The sequence below is a fragment of the Tachypleus tridentatus genome, chromosome 3 (genome assembly GCF_004210375.1).
Source record: "Tachypleus tridentatus isolate NWPU-2018 chromosome 3, ASM421037v1, whole genome shotgun sequence".
NCBI classification, from domain to species: domain Eukaryota; kingdom Metazoa; phylum Arthropoda; class Merostomata; order Xiphosura; family Limulidae; genus Tachypleus; species Tachypleus tridentatus.
In genome coordinates, this window is record NC_134827.1 from 16,721,537 (window position 1) to 16,736,554 (window position 15,018).

Consider the following 15,018-nt stretch of genomic DNA (forward strand, 5'->3'; position numbering starts at 1 on the left):
TCGTTCACAGATGCGATTAAAACTTAGACATTTATTATTATTATTAATTTTCTTCAGTTACTTTAACTGTTGCCATTGTGTTGTACTGGCGACCGTCGATTAGGGAAATATCGATACAGACATTAGAGGTCTAGCCAGATGCCTGATGAATTCGTTTGTAGCTGGCAAGTCCAATTCGAGAGAGACAATAGCTGGTTAAAAAATTCAAATATCGGTGTTTTGTCTAAATTGAAATCAAAATTTACAACACGTTAGTTTCTTATTTCTTGTTTTATTTTCACCCTCTTGAATGAAGCAATAAAAGTAAACAAATATATATATATTTTCATACATACGTGTATACGTTACTTTCTATTTTTTTCATAAACGTTTAGAAAAATATATCCAGTACTGTTTTCAAATGTGCATGCGATATTCAGTTAAGACTTCCAGTCTTCAAGCGAGTGATTAATGTTTGTCTCTTTACTTTCTGCAAGTTTTAATGTTATTTTCTAGTTTAAGCTAGATTTAACCAAACGAGTACATTACACATCAATATTTTAAATGTCAAATCTTTGTTAAGGGATAAAAAACAAGATTCCGATATAATAAACTGTTATTCCTTGCGGAGCGAGCACAAGCCCGGATTAAGTTAGTGCGGGGCCTGTATGATATCTTATAAAGGAGCCTTAAATTAAAAACAACAATATATAAGTATTAAAAAACATAAATTTTTAACTTACATAGTAAAGTGATTGTATTCTTTCATTGCTATACAGCCAGATAACACGACTAATATGTCTGACATTTCAGTAGGTATCAGTTTCAAACGTCAAAAGTAACAAAACTACAATTTAAAAGTTACATTTTCTAGATTTAGCACGAGCAGGATTGTTGATGGCACTGGAAATATCTATTTCACGCAGAACTTCATGTTCAATGGTCATTATAGCGAGTTTGTTTAATCTGTTTTGGCCCATGGCGTTCCTTAGTTCATTTTTAATCTTTTCTGTTTTGAAAATGAGCGTTCTCCACTGCAGTTGGTAACCATGAGTGAGAAATAGATGCACAAGGCTATTTCTACATTTGGAAAACAAGATTCCAAAAAAAATTGTCAATTACAAAATGGTAAAACTGTAACTCAACAAGGTCTTGTTTATATGTAAAAACGGCTGGTTTGGGTTGAGACAATTTTTTATGTAGAGGAGCAAACAACGACCTTCTTCGGTCATCGTCAGGTTCAGAAAGAAAGAAATAACTGACCGATAGCTTACCACATGTTTGAAGGAGGTTGTGTAACTGAGTGTAGGAATGTAGAGGGCATGCTTAGATGTTTGATTATATTTACTAATATAGGTATAAAGGTGTTCCTTTCTATTGGTTTATTTTGGGCTTGAGTTGTTGCATAAGTAAGGCATCTTTAATTTTGCATTTGTTTATGTTTGTTTCTTTATTTAGTATTTGGGTGTTTTCTATGGTTATGTTGTGTTTATTCGATTTGCAGTGTTCGAAAACGTGTGAAGATGACTTTTTGTGTTCTTTGAATCTTGTTTTCAGTTTTCTACTTGTTTCTCCAATACAGAAGTCGTGGCAGTTATCACATTGTAGTTTGTAAATAATGTTGGTGTGGTGTTTGTCAGTGTAGTTTTTACATAGTATAGACCTTAGTTTTGTGCCTGGTTTTGAATAAATTTGGTATTAACTGGAATGTCATATTTTGGTACTAGTTTTTGCCAAATTTTGGTTATTTTTCTGCTGATGCCGGGAATATATGGTATTCAGCAGTATATGGTTTCCTGATTTTTGAATTCGTAGGATATATTTACTTTTGTTAGTTGGTTTCGCTTTTTGTCTAGGTGTGTGCGTATATTATTTTCTACGGTTTGTGGAAGAAACTTATTGATGTTGATGAAGCATTGTTTTATTTTGTCTAATTCATCGTTAATTTTATCTGGTGAGCATAGTTTTATGGCTGTGTTTATTTGGTTTCTTTGTATGTTGAGTTTTTGTTTTGTTTCATGCGCTGAGAACCAAGGAATGTATAGTCCAGTATGGTTGATTTTTCGGTGGATTTCTGTTTTAAGTTGTGTATTGGTTCTTGTAATTTTGATGTTAAGAAATTATATTTGATTGCTTTTTTCCTGTGCACATGTGAAGTTAATGTTGGGATGTATAAAGTTGATATGATTGGAAAAATTAAGCGTGTGTTCTGTACATGTGAATCCCGCAATCGTGTCATCTACATATCTGTACCAACATAGTGGTGGTTGTAATGCTGTGTTAATTGCTTGTGTTTCAACTTGTGTTGTAAAAATATTGGCTAGAACAGGTGATACTGGGTTGCCCATGCTTAGGCCATTTGTTTGTATATAGTTGTGGTTGTTGAACACTAAGTTTGTCTTCATCGTGGTGAATTTTATGAGGGTTGCTAATTGATTGCTGGGAATGTCTGTTGATGAGTTAGGGTCTCGGATATAGAGTTCTAAAGCTATCTTGCAGGCTTCAGCGGTTGGGACTTCTATAACGAGGGATATAACATCGAAACTGGCCATTATGGCTTAATGATTAAGTTGATTAAGATTATACGAAAACAAACGCAAAATTAAAGAAGCCTTACTTGTACAACAACTCAAGCCCATATATTAATAAATATAATCAAACATCTAAGCACGTTCTCTACATTCCCACACTCAGTTACACAACCCCCTTCAAATATGTGGTAAGCTATCGGTCAGTTACCTCTTTCTTTCTTTGTAAACCTGACGATGACCGAAGAAGGTCGAAACGTTGTTCGCTCCTCTACATAAAAAAAATTTTCTCAACCCAAACCAGCCGTTTTTACATATATATTTTTCTCTACAAGTGGGTTTTCTTGACATCACTGAAGGTCTTGTTTGGTAGAAATATAAGAAGTTTTCAACAGCTCAGTAAACTGCACAAATTCTTCCCCAAGACTTACTTCCGGATGCGAAAATGATATTTATGTGTATATAATCTTAGTCCCACCAGTCTTCACGTTTTGCCAGCAAATTTGGCCTTAAATTCTCTTTGGCAAACTATTTTCATCCATGAATCGTCCAGAATACAAGTACGCAAATACTGCACTTTTTGGGCATGTAAATTTTAAAGCTTTCAAGATTCAATTATAGAGGGTTCCATCTATATCTTGTTTAATCAGAAACGATCAACAATCCATTTTTATCAACATAGAATTTTGGTTTGGTTTAGTTTGTTTTGAATTTCGCGCAATGCTATTCGAGGGCTATCTGCGCTAGCCATCCTTAATTTAAAGGGAAAACAGCTGGTAATCACCACCCACCGTCAACTCTTCGACTACTCTTTTACTAACGAACAGTTGGACTGACTGTAAAATTATAACGAATGAAAGGGCGATCATATTTGGTGTGACGGGGATTCGAACCCGTGACCTTCTAGCAGGCCTAAAATTTGAAAATGGCCAACCCATGTCGATAGCTTAAAAGCATTTAGCGTGGGCCCTTGAAAGCGTGGGACCCATAGCATATGCTATTTTTGCTACTAGGATAATCCGGCACTGAGCAAAAACATGTATATTTACTAAAACCTTCTAGAAGTAAGCGAATTATTTTTTTTATTTTTTCCCCCGATACATGATTCAAATTTAATTTGTCTGGTGTCAAATGGGAAACAAAAAATATTATGTTTTCGTTATTTATATTTGTGCTAGATCATATGTGTTAACATGTTGATTCAGTTGATAATAGCTCGGTTACAGGTTCGTATCCTGTATCACCTTTTTTTGACTACGAAAACGTAAAAATGTTCTTATATTATCAGCTTTTGGCAATAAGAGAAATATTTTAAAGTCTTAAACTTCTTCTTAATAACAAATGGGCAAAACAGAACGTAGTGAATATATGATACTGCCAGGATAGTGAAACAGATTTACTGTTGTATATTTATTTTAATGCATATGCTTGTTTCAGTGTAGTTTTCTTTTTTTTGCCTTGGCGTATATTGTTAGCTGTGTATTGAGCAAGTCCCGCCTGTTCTCGAAATTTGTAGAAGATTCTTGAATATAAGAATCAGCAATGCACTAGGTTTGTATATAATACTAGTGAATAACAGCATTGTTATCAAGCAAATTTTGGTGAAAGTTCTAGAGTCTCGAGTGATTCGTATAAGAAGCAGCTAGCGAGAGACAGAATAAGAATATTACTGGTCAGCTACGGTCACTGTGTCACAGGCCTAGGAAGCTAGGTAGCCTGAGCGAGATGTGTGACAATATCAATTCAGAATTAATTTATAATAACTATCAGTAATAATCATTATTATAAATTACAGATTTTTCTGTTGCTGTTGTTTGTATATTAAAATATATTTGTTTTTAAAAATAAACGCCTGTGTATCAATCTTGTTGGCAAATATCATAAATTCAACACATTTTGACATTTAATTAACTTTTAAATTAAAATTAAAATTTCCAGTTATTTTAAATAATAATATGTAACATAATAAACCAGAGACTCTTCCGAAATTATAAGTATCAAAAGATACTCAAAATAAAAAAAAAACTCTAATTTACCATATATTTTAACTTAAATACAAAAACAACTTTGAGCTTCTCCCACTATTGCTTTTTTGCATAAATGAAGTAAAATATTCCATTTGCACAAAGAAAATCATGTATCGGTATTTTAGAATGTGTGGTGACAGTAAAGAAGGTCTTGGTAAGAATCTAATGATGATAATGAAACATATTTGACTTACGTGTTTTAAATAGTAGATCAAGCTACAAACAACTGACTGTTTGTTCTCTGCCCACTGTAGTTATCGAAATCAGGTTTCTAGCGTTGTAAGTTCGCATGCATACTGCTGTGCCACTAAGGAGCAAAATAGATCGAGAAGACATCAGGCAGTCAGAAGATAATTTTTGCCAGACATATTAAGATTCAGATCATTAGTATGATTGAAAAACATCAATAACAGATAATAAAGAGACTGATTCTAGAGTAAAATAAGAAATGAAATTACATAATCTGATATTCACGGCTATCATTTAGCACAGTGGTGGGCAGTTTATTTTTCATAGTGGCCACAACTATGGCTGATGAAAACAACGTTGACCACTCTATTAAAAAGATAAAATTGAAAGATATTAGTTAAATCAAAATTTTAACTGACTTTCAATGTGAAAATTTATGGGGTTTCATCAACATGTTTCGTGAAATTAGGCTTAATATCTATGCTCAATGAGAATCTTAATTCTGCCTCTAAATTTATGTCAGTTAGTCCAGATCTCTATCTAGACTTAAGAAAATCTAGCGTAGAAAATGTTGACTCACACATCCAAGTGGATCCAAGCATTGAAAATAATTTTGAAATTGCTATCTTTAAATTTGGAAGACTCTCATTTATCAAAATAGCGAGTCACATCTCTCTGATATAACATTTTTTTTTACCTTTTATGTGTTCTGCACTTTGCAGGGTAAGCATCTCGTATTCAAATTCACACTTATCCAAAGACAAAAAGATGTAAATTCCTTAATGAAATTTCCTAAATAAAATTGAAATGGATCATGCAAAAATTCAAATATTAATTTAAAATGACTGAATTCGGAGAAACGTGATTCAAATTTTTTAGATAGATTTTTGATCCAGTTTACATAGAGATCATCTTTAGCATTAGAGAAATCATAGTCCTTATTATTTTCTCGAAAACTATTCAACTTTGCAAAATGTTTCAAATCATTATTTTCTAATTGTTCCGCAAGGAGGTTTAGCTTTAATTGAAATTCATGAATAGGCTGTGATTATTTGCTTATTATTTTACCTCTTCCCTGAAGCTTTGTATTCAAATTATTCAAGTGAGCCATCAAGTCGCACAGAAAGTACAAATCACACTGCCATGACAAAGTCTCAGTTTCAGGGAAATTTTCAATCCTATATTTTTCAACAAGATACTTTTATTTGAGGAAATAAGGTAATAAATCGTTCGAAGACTTTTCCTCTACTTAACCATCTTACATTTACAAAATCAGTAAGATCATCAAAAGTACAGTCACTGTTTTTCTTCAAAGACTCAACAAACTGTCGATGGATGAGAGAGCTACCACTTCTAATATAATTCACAATTTTTACAAGAATGTCCATTAAATTCTTCAATTCATCACTCATAAACATCTGAGAACATAAATTTTCCTGGTGCAAAATGCAATGGAAAAATGGCAGCGTGGACTTCACATTATTTTCAATTAAATGCTGCTTTAAAAGTGAAACAAATCCTAATTTCTCCCCAGTCATGGTGGGATCACCGTCTATTGTGATAGAAACCAGTTTTTTTTAAATCCAGATTGAATTTTTTTTACACTTCAAGAAATTTTTCAAAGATAATTTTTCCATATGTTTGATCTGGTACTTCACAAAGGCCAAGAATTTTTTCCCTCACTTGAACATCTGAAGCTACATATCAAACCCAAAATATCAACTGTACAGTGTTACTAACATCTGTTGACTCATCTAGTGCTAAAGAAAAATACAAACAGTCTTTTAGTTGTTCAAGCAACTGATTTTCTTTGGCTTTCGCTAACAACAGAATTCTGCGGACAATTATTCTTCGACTTTATTGCAAATTATTTACCTCTTGAAGAATATCATCTTTTATTTTGAATCATAATTCTCTAACAGAGTTTCAAAAACCACAATCAATATTTCTTTTACTAGTTCAACATCAAAAAATGATTTTTTTTAGCTAGAATCCAAGCCACTTTATAGTTAGCTAATACAACTAGTTCTATCGATGATAAAAATATTTTTAGGCCTCCGTTTTGTGCATGAAGTTCTTTTTTCATACGGCTAATTTCATTCATACGATTTTTGCTATCAAATGGAAATTTTACATCAAATTCGTTATGAAAATTGTTAAAGTGTTGCTTAAGGTTGTATACGTAATTATTCCTAAAAACGTTGTTATACAAAAGACACACTGGTTTATTATTTACTTCAATCGCTACAAATTTCAATTCCCAACTTTCATTAAATTCTCGTTTCACGTTTTTCCAGTCACGCGCCATTCTCTTTTTGTCAGTAACGCCATAATCAATGAAATTATCTTTATTTTCTGGGTGTTCACCATCATCTGGATTCTTTCGTTTTCGAATTATTTACTTATCCATATTATGGGATTAAAAACAAAATATATTTAAACACTTGTTTTCAAGCGCATGCAAAACAACGCACACTCGATAACAGACATCTAAACCAGACTGACTTTCTAAAACGGGCGAAGTCTGTGACAGTGATGAAGCGCGCGACATTAACGATGACGTGAGGCAGTGCAGTTTCAAAGAGCCATCTTTGTGCTATAAGCAGTATCAGATCTTTCTCTTGGTTATAACCCATCTAGCTGTAGAAAATTATGTTTCTGTTAACTGTGAAGCCTATTTAAACTTATGTAATAAAAGGATATGAGGGAAGGGCAGTATATGTGTCAACAGACAAAAGTAACTCCGTAATAAGACATTCTATGTTCATAGCACCAAAACTTTCTTCTTTCTATTCACTCTGTTCTAAAACTAAGTTAACCTTGAGCAATGGATTATATCTGCTTCATTCTTAATAAACAAATAACAGAAACGTATGAATACGATATATATATATACATAATATTTGAATCCGACGTTTAAAGCACATTATACATTCGGGGCTTGATTCTTGCGACTAATACAGTGCATATAATTCTTTGTGCATTTTTGTCCTAAGACTTACAGAACAATAATAATGTTATAACATTGTATCAATTATAATAAAGTTTGCAGTCAGCAAATTTGTTTGTTTGTTCGATTCTGCGGAAAGGTATGTGAGGGCTATCTGTGTCATCCGTCCCTAGTTTTGATATGGTAGACTAAAGGGAAGACAGACAGTCAACACCACTAACCACCAGCACTTGGACTAGTCTTGTTAGGCCGAATATTGAGACTTGACAGTCACTCTTATAATACACCCGCTTTCATAAGATGGGTTTCGCGAGTTTTTAAACGGTGGTAACAGGACAGGAACCATGAAAACCCTATTCACAGTCCGTACGTTAACCATTGCTTGGATCGTTTCTAGATGGCCTTGAAAAGATCATACTGACTGGAAAGTCAGTAGTTACCTTCAAGTATGTGTAAGCTAGTTTTTGTGATCGAAATAATCTTCACTTCACTGTTTCTTTTTGTATTTGTTATTTGACGCGTATTCTGTCGACTATTGGGAAAATACTTTCCTGTTACACGTTAAGTACACCAGGCGATGCTGTTTATTTTATATTTTACTTGAATAAAGAATAAATTACAAGTCTGGTTAAAGTGTAAGTTTCTTTATTTAAAATAAATGCTATTTAGTGTGTTCATGGTTTAAAAATAAATCTTGCTTAATTAAACGCATTAAAAAGTATTTATAGTAAAAAAAATATAATTCCATGAGAGTTTTCCATACTTTGAACACTGGCTGTGTATTCTTGTGTCCAAACAGTAATTGTTTCAATGGGTTAACATCTATTCACTGCTACAAACATCATGTGTGATAAACTTTCCTGCTAGGTGGAGAGCATCAAAATTACAGTGTAGGAAATGCGAGTGACAATAGAACTGAACAACATGTTGTAAGTAAGTTATTAACACACGCAGTATATACAACAATGACTAATTGGTTTATGACGTAAGTAACAATTACCTGGTAATACTAAAATATCAGCCTGTGTATTGTATATCGTATAACAACCATAACTGAGGATGTTACAACACGTCTTTTTCGTAACGACTGAAGGGCGACATGTAGCTCACCATTCAGTACTCACTATAGGTAGGGTTTGGTATAGTGGTTAGAGGCACTCGACGCGCAATCTGGGGGGCGCGAGTTCGAATTCCCATCACTGAACTGGCTTAGCCTCTTGTGTAAAAAAACATGTTGTCTTATAAAATTACCAGATCGTAAACAAAAAGAAGTTTTTTCATTCATATGAGAAACAAAAGTGAGATTCTGTTTTGAATGCATAATTGGAATATTTTTCTTTTTTCTGCTCACTTGCAGAAAGAAAATTACAGTTAAATATCAGTATTGAATAGTAAAGATTCATGGCTTAGAATAAAATGACTACATTGCTCCGAAACAATATACACTAAAATAATAATACGTGTTGTGTCGTTCTTTGATGGCTCGGGTTTTGAAAAACAGTAATAATTAGCAGTGCTTTTTTCTGCCTTAAAATAGTTGCGTCTTTTGGCTCTTAATTAAATGAAATCTAAAGTTTTTTCCTAACATTTTTTAAAAGTTTTTATATGCTATTTGTTTTTATTTACGAAAAGACACGACAAAAAAAATGGCTCTGCCCTCTCAGTATATCAGATTTTGCAGACCGACGTTCAGGGTCTGCCCTCTCAGTATATCAAGCTTTTAGATCGACGTTCAGAGAACAAACCTCAGTTTCTGAAACATTATAGCTAATATTTATCACCAACTTCAAAGGTCAGATAAAATAAGGATAAGCGTTGAAATTTTCAGTTTTTATACAGATTTATCAAATCTCACTTCATTCCAACTTTACATAAAACCTATCTCGATGTTTCATTAGCATCTGATCATACTAGTTAAGTAAGATATGTTTTTACAATAGCTTTCTAGTGGCAATTTTATATATTGCGAGGCAGATATATGCGCATTCTTGAAAATCAATTATTAATCATCTTGATATCGCATTTAATCTTAATTCACGACACAACGGATATGCAAAATCTTTATGTATCGGGTATTTTAAGTACAATTTTTATTTATACTGACATGCGAGTGACATCTGTTGGCAAATACAAAAATTGATGATTTATTGCACAAAAACAAATAATTCAGTTGCAACAAAACAACTCACTTAAAGTTCTGAAAATCTTTTTTTAATAACAATTCATTTAAATTAAAGACATTCTTATATAAAATGAATTTGTGTTTTATTTCAACAACAAAAAAGTTAGTTTCATAACTTTCCAGACAGCTACTTGGAGCTCCTTTCCCATTGGCACACCGGTATGTCTCAAACTTACACCGCTAGAAACACGGTTTATATAACTGTGGTAGGCAAAGCACAAATAGTCCATTGTGTAACATTGTGCTTAACTCCAAACAAAGATGCTTTTGTTGTGCAACATATTACGTATTACGATTTATCTCAGACGAGCCCCCAGTGTATGATGCTATGTATTATAATTTCAAATAGCATAAAAGTGAATTGAACTATAGTTTAGATTTAGAAGTTAAATTTCTATGTGTATCCAATTCATGATATTTGCCAACAAGATTGAAGCATGAAGTTTTTTTTCTTTATTGCTACAAATACACTGCTGGCCAAAACCTTAAGGCCAATAAATATAAAGAAAAATATGCATTTTGCGTTATTAAACTCAACCACTTATTTGAGTAGAGCTTCGAAAGATGAAAATAAGAAAAGGGAAAATAAAAAAAAAAACTTTTTAGCATTTAATAGGGAAAATGTGAACACTATAAAATTAGCAAAAATACCAGCTGGTCAAAAGTTTAAGACTAAACCAAAAAAAAGTCCTAAACAGAGTAGGAAATGCCCAACAAGAGGTCTCAGTAGTGAGTTGCAGAGCCGTCATTGAGACTAACTTCAAACATTCGCTTTAGCATGGTAGATATAAGCGTTTGCAGAAGGCTGGCTGGAATGTTATTCCAAGTGGTGAAGGTGGCTTCACGAAGATCATGCACTGTTTGGAATTCACGTCCATTTTAATAGACTTCCCTTGCCATCCACCCCCAAACATTTTTAATGGGGTTCAGTTCGGGCGAACACGCTGGATGGTCCAAAAGAATTACGTTATTTGCCATGAAAAAGTCCTTTGTCCTGCGGGCATTGTGAATTGCAGCGTTGTCCTGCTGGCAGATCCAGTCATTTCCACACAAGCGAGGGCCTTTAGTCAATAAGGATGCTCTCTTCAACGATAAAAAAATTGACTTTTTCGAAAGCAGATTAGCATGTTTTATACCACTTGAACTTTTGATTTTCTTCAATAGGTTTGTTAGTGGTACAGTTATGTCAGTGAAAATGTCAGTAACAATTAGCCATTTTCAAAAATCTTATCGAACATTTTCTGTTGGCAGGAACTAGAAAAGTCACAATACAGTAAACTTTGGCTTGAACTGGATAAACTTGACCTAAGTAAATAACTATGGCTTTACAAAAGTAATTTTTTGCCAAATTCACAATGAGATTGGTTTTCTTACGCCTCTCAAATACATCACGTAATACAGATAAATGTATTCCCAGGTGTCACTGAAAATCAAAGTAGCCTGGCATGGCCAGGTGGTTAAGGCAATCGACTCGTAATCTGAGGGTCGCAGTTTCGAATTACCTCCACACCAAACATGCTCACCCTTTCAGCTGTGGGAGCGTTATAATTTGACGGTCAGTCCCACTATTCGCTGGTAAAAGAGTAGTCCAAGAGTTGGCGGTGGGTGGGGATGACTAGCAGCCTTCCCTCTAGTCTTATACTGCAAAGTTAGGGGCGGCTAGCGTAGATAGCCCTCGTGTAACTTTGCGCGAAATTTAAAAAACAAACCAACTAAACAAATCAGAGTACAGTATCATCAATATTAATTTCAATAACTGGAGACGTTGATTTATTATTCACTGAAAAGTTGCTTGAGAATTTTTCATCCCAAATGGCATTACATTGTACATGTATAATCCATCAGAAGTAACAAAAGCAGAGATTTCTTTTGCCCTGTGAATTATATAAACAACTCAGTTTGTGATATATTTGGCTTTTCCAATTTTATCAATACAATCCTCTATTCTTGGAATTGGATAGCAATCTATCTTGGTCAAAGCATGTACAGAATCTAATAAAACCTTCAGATTTAGTAACCAGTACAAAAGGTGAAGTTCAATCATTTTATTGTGTTCTCTACGCCATTTTCCTGCATATATAACATTTTTTTACGCATTTTATCGTTGTTGATCGGATTCACATGATAAAGAAGTTGATCCAGAGGAGAAGCGTCACCTATGTCTACATCACGAACAACAATTTTGGGTTGGTTAGAAACGTCCGAAAATATACACTCATGTTCATCAATAAACTAGTGAGTTGATTTTTCTCTTACGGATCTAAGTGGTCAAGTTTTGAATCAAGATTGGATAGGATGTCAGAATTACTCGGTTTGATCTTGCGTTAATCTTCTGTTCTATAAGACTTTCGAGTGTCTGAGTTAAAGTAACTGTTATCAGTATCAGAAGAACACATGAACGACTAAAATATTTTCGGATGCATCTCAGAAGTCATAGGACTTCAACGTATTAATATGACACGGCTAGATATCTTTTTGACGATCACGTGTTTTCACAACATACTTTGCCTCATTAATTTTCCGAATAGCCTCATAAAGAGCATTATACCTACCTTTGACTGGATATCCTATAGGTGGTAACACTACTAAAACCATGTCACCTGGCCAAGCGTGTTTAGGCGTGCGACTCCGAGGGTCGCGGGTTCGCATCCCCGTCGCGCCAAACATGCTCGCCCTTTCAGCCGTGGGGACGTTATAATGTTACGGTCAATCCCACTATTCGTTGGTAAAAGAGTAGTTCAAGAGTGGGCGGTGGGTGGTGATGACTAGCTGCCTTCTCTCTAGTCTTATACTGCTAAATTAGGGACGACTAGCACAGATAGCCCTCGAGTAGCTTTGTGTGAAATTCAAAAAAACAAACAGACAAACAATACATTCTTCAGCCGTTTTGATCATAAATGTTTTTCATTTTAGCTTGGGGTGACTTTAAATTTTCCTAACCAATCCACAAGCATCTAAGAGTCTGGACCGAAACTTGGAAGCATAATCCTGTTGGTGCATTTCTTTTGAATTATCATCCAATCATTGTTCTTTCAGCAATTTCAAAGGACCCCACACAGAATGGTTAAATACCAACTCAAACGAGATAAGCCCTAATGATTCCTGAACCGACTCACGAACAGCAGTTAATAACAAATAAACTCCTTCATCCAAATCCGTCCATTTGTCAAGAGAGGAAGTTCACATCATATTTTTTAAGGTATAATGGAATCTCCCAGGAACATTTTGTGATACTATATTATACGCATTATATTTGATCTGTTTAGCACACGCTTATAAGTGATCTGTTCAAACAATCTCAAGATAAAATTTGATCACTGATCAGATTAAATTTCTTTTGGCAAGCCAACAAAACAAAATAAATTAATCAAAACCTCATTATCATTTTCATTTTTAATGATATAAAACTAAAAAAATGTAATTGACCAAAACCCAATCTATATGAGCGACAGTTTCCTATTTGCTGTAAAAAGTCATATTGCTTAGTATTGCTTCATCTCACTTATCGATCCCAGTATTCTGAAGCAGCCTGTTGCTTCCCACGCCTGCCCCATGTACCTCAATGTTTTTCAGTAAATGCTGCTGTTTACTTAATGTTCCAGTTCATAGCTATTCCTAGTTATTATGTCAGGACAAGGGAAGAAGAGAAAAGTTGACTCTGAATGTCATGTTTTTAAAGGACAGTGGGGTGTGGACTAATTCTTTATTGAATCACGTAACAAAGCGTTGTGTTTAATATGCAACCAAACTAACACAGTGCTAAAAGAATACAAAATTTGTAGACATTACCAAACCAAGCATTCATCAAACTATTCTCATTTTACGAGAAAGTTACGTTCAGACAAATTAGAAACATTGAAACATAACTTATCGTCACAACAGCTTGTATTTAAGAGGAAGAAAGCTGAGAATGAAGCTGCAACAAGAGCAAGTTTCCAAGTGGCACACCTGTTAGCCAAGTGAGGAAACTCATTTACCAATGGTGAGCTAATTACATTAGATACAACTGAAGCAGCCAAAGAAATGTGCCCAGAAAATATAGACTTATTTAAGACTATTAGCTTTTCGGCGAATACAGTTGCTCGTAAAATCGAGGACATTGGAAGCAATATTGTGTCTCATCTGAAAGACAAGGCCAAAGAGTTCGACTGCTTTTCCATCGCTCTTGACGAGTCAACAGATGTGTCCGTCACTTCACAATTGCTATTGTGTATTTTCGGAGTCAATATTAATTTTAAAGTGACTAAAGATTTGGCCTCTGTACACAGTATGAAGGGAACACCCACAGGTAAGAAAATTTTCAAAGAGGTGGAAAATCACTAACTCAGTACATCTTAGAATGGAAATAACTGAAATGTATTACAACAGATGATGGAAAAATACGTTTGGTACAGGATAAAGTTTACTTGAGCAAATTTAAAAAGCTGTTGAAAGTACAGGTTGTTCCAAGCTACTGGTTGTTCACTGCATTATTCATCAGAAGGCACTGAATGGAATATATCTGGATCTGTCGTATGTCATAGAACTTTTAGTTTGAACAGTGAACTTCATTCGCTCTCATGAACTCAACCATCGTCAATTTCGTAAATTTTTGGCAAAAGTAGAAGCAACATATCCCAACTTGCCATACTCCACTTCAGTTCGATAGCTTAGCTGTGGGAAGGTTATGTCGAGACTTGTTGAGCTTAGAACTTAAATTGAAATTTTCTTAAATGAAAATAATCGATTTCAACCGTTACTCACAAACAGTGAATGTCTTTGGAAATGAGCTTTTTCTGTAGGCGTGGTCATATACCAGAATGAATTCAATTTTAGATTGCAAGGTGAAACTGCGCTTATCTTCGATATATACACCGAGGTGAAAGAATTATGTAAACTCCAATTCGTTTTGAGTTCCAGTCGATAAGGAGTTGCTTCATACACATTTCTTAAGAAAGATCAAGCAAGAAGCGGGATACCCATTCCCACGCATGTTTCCACAAGATATCCTTTCTGGTGTGATAGTACACTTCAAAGAGCATTTTTTTTGCTCTTAATGCAAGTGCAAGAGAAATAAAAATCTTCCAAAACCCATTTAATTGTGTTATTGATGAATGCCACCTGAAGTTCAAATGGAAGTGATTGACCTACAATCCAATGACATATTGAAGAACAAATACAAAG